At 49.0% G+C, this 10657-nt stretch overlaps 1 long non-coding RNA gene across 1 annotated transcript; it reads right to left on the bottom strand.

The window, feature by feature from the left end:
- Positions 1 to 2718: 2718 nt before the first annotated feature.
- On the bottom strand, positions 2719 to 10421 carry LOC128626665 (uncharacterized). The gene is made up of 3 exons (XR_008390688.1): positions 10263 to 10421; positions 2980 to 3058; positions 2719 to 2864 (listed from the first exon to the last, which is right to left on the bottom strand). It is a non-coding gene; the product is annotated as an uncharacterized LOC128626665 (long non-coding RNA).
- Positions 10422 to 10657: the final 236 nt, after the last annotated feature.

The raw sequence follows: 10657 nt of genomic DNA, 5'->3' as shown, positions 1-10657 counted from the left end.
ATAACAATATGGATACTGAGAGAGGGAGCTCTGGAAGGCAGCCAGGTTTAGGGGGACAGTTCATGCCATTGACCTAGACATGAGTGGATACAGGCCTACTGCTCAGGGCAGGGGTCCATCCCTTAGGCTGGGAGGGAGGACCCGAAGGAATGGGTGCAGAGGAAGTTCTGGGAGGGAACAGTGTTCAGGGGCCTGGGGCCTTGGGCGCTACAGGGGTCTTCCGGGAAGTCCTGGGCAGGGCGGGCTTTGGAAGAACTGGCCCAGGCTGCAGGAGGCTGGCCTCCGGGTCTATTTCCAGGTTTTCCGCCGGAGACTTAGGAATGTCCGGTCTGTTCCTGAGCGAGACTGAGGAGAATGGAGGCGGAGGCAGAGTCAGGCAGAGCCCTGTGCTTTGGAGAGTCCTCCCTCTCTACATCTCTGCCCTTTCCCCAACTGGGCCAGACAAGGCAGGGCCAGAGGAGGCAGCAACTGCCCTTCCCTCCCAACCCCCATCCCGCCGCCAACGCTCCTCAGCTGCGGCTCTCTTACAACACTCAGCCTCCCGCCCCAGCACACACCCTTTCTTTACCAGGACACCCCAGCTCCACCAGCCGGAGCTCGTCCGGTGGGACTCGCTCAAAGGAGCAGTCACCAGTCACCAGGCACTCCACCAACCCTTAAGCCAGAGCCCCGCTTCCCCAGGAACGAGCATCTGGCGGCCCCTGGCGGTTAAGTGAGCACAGAGCACGATCGGCGACGTCGGAGTTGCTGGGTCCGGACGCTGGGCTAAGATGGGGGTCCTCGTTGAGGCAGCCACACATTGATGATTTTCTCCCTCTTTCTCCCTCCCCTCTCTCTAAAAATAAATAAATGAAACCTTTTAAAAAACAAACAAGAGCCTGTCCAGGCTTGACTCACTCTAAGGCTGTGGGCAGTTCCCCTACCTCTGTGAACTAGTGAAAATGAGAGCTAGTGATACAGGCGATCCATTTCTTAAGCTGACATAAAGAAGGAAAGAGTTTTGTTAGTTGCAAGGCCCTCTATCCACCTCAAGGGGCCTTGACTTCCTGACGCAGCTCAACTCCTGTGTACTACCAGCTCCTTCCCCAAACCATTTCACTTCCGCAAAGCCACCTTGGATATATCCTGATGAGGTCATAACAATGAGCACTAATTGATCCATCGGGCCAGGTCCTTACTTTCAGGGTGCTCAGCCTGGAAGTGAGAGGATACAATTACAATACAATGTAAGAGTTTACTGACAGAACCAGGCATAGAGAACTATGGGGGATATAAAGAAGTATTTGATCTAGATTCAAGGAGGAAGAGCACGTCAAGGGAGGCTTCCTGAAAAAGGCAACGCCTGAGAAGTTCCTTTAAATGAAAGGCTCAGAACTTGAATGACTGCAAGGGCAGCCCCTGGCACTCAGCTCTGGTCCACAGGTGGAACTGGATTCCAGTATTGTGGGGAGTGGTTTACTAAGGTCAGATGGTGGTAGGGGTCTGCCCCAGGTGTGGGGCAGCACAGGTGCGTTGTCTGTAGGGAGTTAAAGCGCCATAACAAAAATGACTAGGAACGGGCTCTTTTTATTACCACGGTCCGTTGGTTGGCACTTTTAAACAACGTCAGTCAAAAAATACTTCACCTTGAAGAACTGTTTCAGAGGTCTAAGTTATAAATTGCTGCTACAGATTCTGTTGGGTTTTAGCAATACATATGTAAGTTTCAAATTAGCACAAACTTATTACTTTTAATGAACATTGTGTCCCCCATGAAAGTTGATAAGGAGAAGTCTCACTTGGTCATCTTTTCCCATGCACAGACCCAGATGCATATATTCATTTTGAAAGGAAATTCTTCATAGTTTGGAATCGTTCCTCTTGCGTCGGGCTCAGCGGGTGTCTCCGACTCTGTGACACTGCATATCCTGAGTTTAAACAGGAGTTTCAGAATAAACAACCATGACATGAGGGCCGCAAAGGCTAAGAAGCAGAACTTGAGTTACTCTAATTCCATCATTCTGTGATCAGTTGTGCTAATTTAAAACTTACACACAGCCCTGGCTGCTGTGGCTCAGTGGACTGAGTGCCGGCCTGTGGACTAAAGGGTCGCGGGTTCAGTTCCCAGTCAGGGCACATGCCTGGGTGGCAGGCCAGGTCCCCAGTAGGGGATGAGTGAGAGGCAGCCACACATTGATGATTTTCTCCCTCTTTCTCTCTCCCCTCTCTCTAAAAATAAATAAATAAAACCTTTAAAAAAACAAACAAACAAGTTACATACATTACCCTGACTGGTGTGGCTTACCCTGACTGGTGTGGCTTAGTTGGCTACATGTCCCATAGAGCGAAAGGTCGAGTCACTGGGTTGATTCTGGGTCAGGGCCCGTGCCTAGGTTGTGGGTTCAGTCGCTGGTTGAGGTCTGTTCAAAAGGCAACTGATTAATGTTTCTGTCTCATGCTGATACTTCTCTCCCTCTCACTCTCTCCCTCCCTTCCCCTCTTGCTATATAAAATAACACAAATAAAATCTTTAGAAAAAACAAATACTATCGAAACTCAATAATCAAAATTTGTGTTTAAAATTAAAACAGTGGGAACTGTAAGGTATAATTTTTTTGTTTGGAAAGTGCAGATTTAATTTGAACATAAAATGTTTTACAAAATTTAACTATCTTGAAAAGTTAAAGTTATCCAAAAAATTAAAATCAACTTTAAAAAGTAAGAGTTATCTTTTTCATTTTTGTTCATTTTTTATTATGGTAAAATGTGCAATTACAGCCCTGGCTGGTGTGGCTCAGTGGGTTGAATGTCGGCCTGTGAACTGAAAGGTCGCCAGTTTGATTCCCAGTCGGGGCACGTGCTTGGGTCGTGGGCCAGATGCACGCCTGGGGGCGAGAAAGAGACAACCACACATTGATGTTTCTCTCTCTTTCTTTCTCTCTCCCTTCCCCTCTATCTAAAAATAAATACATTAAATCTTAAAAAATAAAAGACATATACCTAGGTTGCAGATTCGATCTGTGGCCGGGGCATGTACAACAGACAACAAATGGATGTTTCTCTCTCTGCCTTCCTCTCTCTGTAAAATCAATAAACATTCTTAATTTTTTTTAAAGCTCTGCAGCATTTTTATTATCTTTATGCTGTTAATGGCCGAATAAGACTTTCCAGTCCAGCCCTGACTCCTGTGGCTCAGTTAGTTGGGCACCGTCCCTCAAAGAGAAAGGTGGTCGATTCCTGGCCGGAACCCGTGCCTGAGTTGTGGGTTCGGTTCAGACGGGGAACATAGGAGAGGCAACGAATCAACGCTTCTCTCTCACATTGATGTTTCTCTCCCTCTTTCTCCCTCCCTTCCCCTCTCTCTAAAATTAAATAGAAAATTTTGAACATCTTTAAAAAAAAAAGAGTCTCCAGTCCAGACCTCTTTCCTGAGGTCGTTATCCTTCATATCTGTCTGTTTAACATCCTGGCCTGGACATCTTGCAAGCACCAGCAACTCATCAAGTCCAAACTCAGAAACTCCATCCCAAAGAACATCATCAGGACCCACCAGTCTCCCAAGCCAGATCGATCCCTGGGAAGTCGCTCCTCACGCTGCCTCGCCTCTGAAATATCCTTGACTCTGTCTACAGGGCCTTAGGCCAGCCCAGGCTGCTCTTGTTTCTTCTGTCCCAGGAAGAGCAGCCAGGTTCTCTCCCCCAACCTCGACTCTGCCAGGAGCCACAAATCTGCCTGCACACTCTCCTGCTAAGCCCACCCCCCCAGGCCTTCCCGTGGCCCTCAGGATGAATGCACACTCTGTAGAGTGGCTTCCTAGGGCTTCTCACATTTGTGGCTTTTCTCCAGTCTCCAGGGCTTTGCATGAACTGTTTCCTCCACCTGGACACCCTCCCCTGCCTGCCCTCATACCCAGCGCCGTGGTGGGGAGATGACTCTTCAGATCTTAAATACCACTTCTTCCCGGAGGCCTTTTTTGACCCAGAGCTCTGTGCCTACCCTATTACAACAAAGGCTTTATTGTAACCATTTGCCCATTAAATGTTCCTCTGCCGGAACCTGAGTCATGAGACCGGGAACATTTGGGTCTGTTCACTGTGTCCTTCCTAGCCCCCATTGCCTGCCACACAGCAGATGCTGTCTGTGTGCAAGAAATGTCTGACAGAGAGAAACATGTGCAAGAGCCTGGAGGCCAGAACAGGTTGGCGGGGTGAGGGCAACTGATGGGCAGGTCGTGTTTCTGTGGTGCCACGCGAGACGGGCTGGGGCATCGCCAAGGGTCCTGGAAGCTGGACAGGAATCAGGCACTGAGCGCCTGGTATCCCAGCTCGCTGGGAAGCTTGCCCTTTGTCCCAGGGCACGGAAAACCACAGAAGGGCTTTCAGTCGGGAGATAAAACAGGAGCTGGAGGCAGGTGGGCGAGATCGGAGGCAGGAAGGCGGTTATAAGGCTGTGGCAACAAAATGTCTCTAGGAGACAGAGAAGTGGGGAAGGGACCTAGGTGGCCGAGGGACAGGGGCAGGAGAGGGCTTTCATTGCATGCTCACTTATACCTATACAATTTTGAATCCTGAGTCTGGATTACTTAGTCAAAAAAATCATTTAAAAATTATTTTAAAGAGTGGACAAAGGGGATATGTTGCAATCATCTAGGCAAGACGTAGAGTCTATATTATTGGATTTTTAATGGCACACGAATGCTGACTCCTTAAGGAAAATGAGAAGATACCAAAAAAAGTGGAAACAATAGCCGTGGCTGGGTAGCTCGGTTGGTCACAGCTCTGTCCTGATACTCCAAGGTTGTGGGCTCCATCTCTGGTCAGGGCACATACAAGAATCAACCAGCGAATGCAGGGACAGGCAGGACAACAGATTGATTCCCCCCCTCTCCTTTTCTTTCTCTTTCTCTAAAATCAATAAATTGAATTTTTTAAGTAGAAATAGTGAAAAATAGAACTTCCTGAAGTTCCTTCTACCCAAAAGGGAACTGTGTTAGCAATGCCGTTTCCTCACCTGAGGCTGTTGGAAGATGACCAGGGTGAAGGCTGGCGGGAGGCTCATCTCCAGGTGGGGCTGCTAGATTTTATGCATCAAAATACAGGCCCCATGTTAAAGCAGGATTTCAGATAAACCGTGAATGATTTTTTTAGTAGATGTATGTGTGAAATATGGCATGGTATTTCAAATACCATGTTATGGTATGGTATGTTCGAAATATGGTATGTTCAAAAATACTTACATTTAAGAAATCTATAAATAAATAAACAATTTAAAAAAGAAAGATAGAGAAGTAAAGAATCTTTGTTTTTACCTGAAATTCAGATATAGGTGGGCAGCCTGTATTTCATCTGGCCACCCTATACCCCAGCCTTTCTAATCCCCCTGTGCATATTGCCGGCCCTTTCCTTTATTTTTATTTTAAATCCTCGTTTAAAGATTTTTACTTTAAAAGTTCCTCAAATTTGTTTTAAGAATCACCCACACCAGGCTTTTCTACAGGGTCCCTGACCTCACACAGGGCCCGCCGTGCTGCCAGCCTTGCCCTCAGCAGCCCGGGCCCCCTGGGGCATCTGCCAGGTGAGGTGAGTGGGCGGGGCAGAGTGGGCAGCTCTGGCCACAGGCACTGAGGGCTGGGTCCCGGGTCCTGGTGATGGGCACTGGTTTTTTGGTTTGATGCTAGGTATTGGGTTCCAAGCACAGGGGACCATGTCCTAGCTCTGAGTTCTGGGCTCTTGGTCTTGGAAATCAGGGCCAGGGCAGAGGCCACCGGTCAGTAGGCAGAGGGTTCTGAGCTCACTGGCCATCATGAGCCTGGCGTCACTCACTGTCCAATCAGGCAGGCAGGGCTGGGGATGAGGAGCTGCCCAGCCCCCAGTTGTTGTGTAACAGCTGCTGGACTAGGCTGGAGGAGGAATTTAAGGAGCTGGCGTGGGGAGGAATGTGTCCCGTGGGCAAGGCAAGGCCACTTGGACAGGCAGCCTTTGGTCCTGGGCCCTGGGGGAAGAGAAGGAGAGAGAAGGAGAGCAGGCTGGAGCTCCAGGCCTCTACAAGGCAGGCAGTAGGGCCCTAGAGTCAAGGCAGGATGGGTGGTGGGGAGAATGGGGACTTTTAGGCCATCCTGGCCTGTCTTCCAACCCTCCCCCTTCACCAACCTCCTGGCCCGGCTCCCAGACCAAGGCAGCTGGAGCGATTAGTGTGGGCAGAGGGAGGACGAATGCCAAAGGCTTGTCTCGTGTCTCAGAACACAGGGATCCAGCCAGAGTAGATGGCATGACTGAGAGTGAGGAAAAGAGACGGAGAGATAAACAGAGATAAATTCGGACACCAGAGACAGACTGGAAAGGCGGGAGGAGACCCAGAAAAAGAGACTGAATGACCCACACAGAGAAATGGGTGTCCTGGGGGAGGAGGAGATCGGTAGCTATCAGGCAAACACACCTTTTCTATAAGTTTTTCTAGACCCCAGCCTGCCTGACTTTCTCCCCACTGTGTCTCCTATCCCAAGGCTTCCCAGCCTCTGCATTACTCATGTTTTGGATGTGATAATTCTTTGATGTTGGGTGGGGGGTTGTCCCAGGCATTGATTGTAGGGTGTTTATTTAGCAGCATCCCTAGCCTCTGCCCACCACATGCCACTAGCACCTTTCCCCCAAGTTGTGACAACCGAAAATGTCCCTAGACATCGCCAAGTGTTTGCTGGGGAGGAACTACCACCCACTGCCAAACTTCCCTGCTCCCAAGGAGATCCATGAACTTGAGAAGAGGCAACTCCTGTTTCTCCCATTAGCCTTTGTGCATCCTCTTGCCCTCCAGCATGGCTCAGCTGCCCTGACTGAGAAGCCAGAGAAACTGGGAGAACCGCTGAGACTGAGAAGGGGTCCGAGGGCCGGCTGAAGCGGCGGTGAGCAAAGCCCCCGCCCTCACGCCATGTTTCTGGCCTTATTCCACCCAGAAGGCACCACGGGTGTGTTCGGGGGCATGCTAAGGGGTGCTTGGCGAGTGAGTATGCACTCTTGTCTCTCACGGAGGGGAAGAGATGAACTCTCAAGTCTTTCCAGACCAGGTATTTGTAGCAACTGCGCGTTTTCTCCACCATACCCACATGTAAGACATACACATGTATTTATTTTTCTTAGTCATATTATCTGCTCCAAACCACCCCTCACATTCAATCACAGTCATATTTTGGGAATCCTCTACCCAGTGGTGTAAATGTTTACAAACAGCTTAGGGGAGGGAGGTTGCTAGGGAGAGACTTGACCTGTAGCATTTGCCAATTTCCATGGTGTCAATGCTCCCCGTGCCAATATCAAGCCGCCCACCTGATGTCACTGATGTTGCTAGAAGTGGTGGGCAGCAGTGCACCATTATGTAGTATTTCCTCCATACAGATGTGAATAACCCTGAGAGCACAAATAATAGCAAAATATAGTAAAATAACTAGGAATGCTATTACTTCTGAATGCACTTTATTTAGTGTTAAGTTCCCTTCATTTTTCTAATGCCCCACCCCTCTGAAGCACTGTGTATGGTTCCTGAGGGTTTCTCCAGTCTATAAGATTCAGGGGAAGGATCTGATCATTAATCAACTTTGACCTTTCCTCATGGGCCTGGGTGGTTGGCTTAGCCACAGTGGTCTTTTGTGTGACTCTCAGACCACCACCCTTAGCACTCACAGAGCCACCCCCTCCCTGCAAACAGCGGCTTTGGTGCGTCCACCCGGAGCCCTGGGAGACCTGTGTGGCAGCGTGAAAAGCTGCTACTACCCAAGCAGAGACAATAGCAGCGGCAAAGATCCCCAGACCCCGTTCACTTTCTCAGGGTTGGGAAAACTGACGGGGCTGCTTCCACCCCTCCCAAGCCTGGGAGCCCTGTGCTCCGGAATAACCCAGGCTTGTTGCCTAGAGCTCAGACCTTGGTAAACAAAAGCCCTGGTGGGGGGTTGGGGAGGGTGTCTTTCGGTGCCTGGCAACCTCTGCTTTTGGCCTGGCAACTCCAAAGCCTTCAACAGCCTCAGTCCTCACCCCAGGCAAAAAGGAGGAAACATGTCCACGTCAAGGAGACCAAATTGCAAATTAAACCTCAATCTGTTTCTCTGCAGCATAGTCACACCATTGTGGTGGCAACAACCTGCTGAGGCACTGAACTAAACAAGAGCAAAAGGAGAGATTCCAGCTAGACTCCAAGATGGACTTTTGGACCTGCCTGGAGGGAATTAAACACAGACACTGAGGGTAAGCAGTCTCCCCTCCAGGCTGCCCCAGAGACCACTCAAAGCTGACACTCTTAGAGTGCTCTCTGGCGGCTCCCTAACTGCCTAAAGATAAAGTCATGTTAATAGCTGAGTGCCTGGTCCTCAAAGTAGGAGTTGCCTTCTTTCACAGATAAGAAATAGGCCCAGAAAGAGTAAGTCACTTGCCTGAAAGCGCACAGCTAACCCCTAGTCAGGGCTGAAATGTGAACTTGGATGTGATTCCAGAGCTTGTGTTCTCACTGCGTGACCTCCATCTCTCATCTCCACCTGCCCCAGTCTTACCTGCACAGCACCCATCCACCACCACCACCTGCATCTACCACCTCCCCACACAGGAGCTGGGGAAGGAGCACAGGGATGAATTTATTGATTGAATCGCAAAACGACAACCTGGTGTTTGTTACTGCTAGCCAGACATGAAGCGTACTTTAAAGCTCAGTGTTACTGAACTTTTCCTCTTTTTTTAAAATATATTTTAATGATTATGCCATTACAGTTGTTCTATTCCCCCTTCATTCCCCTCCACCCTGCACACCCCTCCCCCACCCTTCCCCCCTTCAGTTTATGACCACGTGTCTCAAGTTCTTTAGATTCTATATCTCCCCTACTATTCTTGCCCTCCCCCTATCTATTTTCTACCTACCATCTATGCTACTTATTTTCTGTACCTTCTCCCCCCTTCTCCTTCTCCCACTCCCCTGTTGCTAACCCTCCATGTGATCTTCATTTCTGTGGTTCTGCTCTTGATCTAGCTATCCTCTTAGTTTGCTTTCGTTTTAGGTGTGGTTGTTAATAACTGTGAGTTTGCTGTCTTTTCACTGTTCATCTTTTTTTATCTTCTTTTTCTTAGGTAAGTCCCTTTAACATTTCCTATAATAAGGGCTTGGTGATGATGAACTCCTTGAACTTGACCTTATCTGAGAAGCACTTTATCTGCCCTTCCATTCTAAATGAAAGCTTTGCTGGATACAGCAATCTTGGATGTAGGTCTTTGGATTTCATGACTTGGAATACTTCTTTCCAGCCCCTTCTTGCCTGTGAGATCTCTTTTGTGAAATCAGCTGACAGTCTGATGGGAACTCCTTTGTAGGTGACTGTCCCCTTATCTCTTGCTGCTTCTAGAATCCTCTTCTTTATTTTAATCTTGATGTAATGATGATGTGCCTTAGTGTGTTCCTTCTTGGGTCCACCTTCTTTGGGACTCTCTGAGCTTTCTGGATTTCCTGGAAGTCTATTTCCTTTGCCAGATTGGGGAAATTCTCCTTTATAATTTGTTCAAGTAAGTTTTCCACTCGTGGCTGTTCCTCTTCCCCTTCTGGTACCCCTATAAATTCGGATGTTAGAATGTTTAAAGATGTCCTGGAGGTTCCTAAGCCTCCAGGCTTGAATTCTTGTTTCTACATTCTTTTCTGTTTGGTCATTTTTTTCCTCTTTCTGGTCCACTCCTTTGATTTGAGTCCCAGTTTCCTTTCCATTACTATTGGTTTCCTGTGCATTTCCATTCATTTCAATTAGTTTAGCCTTCATATGTTCCTCTAATTTGTGACTAAAATCAACCAGTTCTGTGAGCATCCTGATCACCAATGTTTTGAACTGTGCATCTGAAAGTTTGGCTATTTCTTCATCGCTTAGATTTATCAGCTCTGGGGCTCTAAGTTTTTCTTGAGCCATGTTTTGATCTGTTAGTGCCTGTTAGGTATGAGGAGCGGAGCCTTAAGTGTTCACCAGGGTGGGGCCACCCAGGTCGCTGGTTTTTGACGCTGTAGGTGGGGGCGGGGTCAGAGAGGGACAATGGCGGTCCCCTCTGCTGCTTCATGCCACTGGGGCCTGCACGGTCTGTCTCACCGCTCCCTCCTTCACCAGTTTATCTGCGTGCAAATGTGTGACTGTGGTCAGCCCTCAGTGGGTCCGCCCACTTCTCCACACCTGGGATCCACCTACGGCTGCCGGCGCACCTGGGTCGTGAGCCTGGGTTTGTCCGGTGGATCTTTCCTGCCCGACCCCGCTCTGCTGCTGGCTCTGCCCCTCTTACCGGTTTGGCTGAAGGGTTCCTTGTTGTCAGACTTCTGTGAAGTTCAATTTTCTGTGGTTTTGGCTGCGTTTTTGTTGCTAAAACTTTGTTGTTTTTAAACTTGGTTGTGGGAGGAGGCACAGTGCTTCCACCTACGCTCCCATCTTGGCGGAAGTCCCTGAACTTTTTCTCTTTAAGCAAGATAAAGCGTTTCTGAACCTCAGCACTATTCCTGTTTTGGGCTACTTCCTTGCTGTGGGGGCTGTCCTGTGCATTGTGGGATGTTTGGCAGCACCCCTGGCCTCTGGCCACCAGATGTCAGTAGCAACTCCTCACCCCCCCCCACACACACACACACACTGTGACAACCAAAGGTGTCTCCTGACATTGCCCAGTGTCCTCCTTTGGGGTTTAAA

Source organism: Artibeus jamaicensis, unplaced genomic scaffold, assembly GCF_021234435.1.
Source record: "Artibeus jamaicensis isolate MK-2021 breed Jamaican fruit bat unplaced genomic scaffold, CSHL_Jam_final scaffold_847, whole genome shotgun sequence".
Classification (NCBI taxonomy): Eukaryota; Metazoa; Chordata; class Mammalia; order Chiroptera; family Phyllostomidae; genus Artibeus; species Artibeus jamaicensis.
The sequence above is the reverse complement of the archived record's forward strand: the minus strand, read 5'-3'. Positions and strand labels throughout refer to the sequence as shown.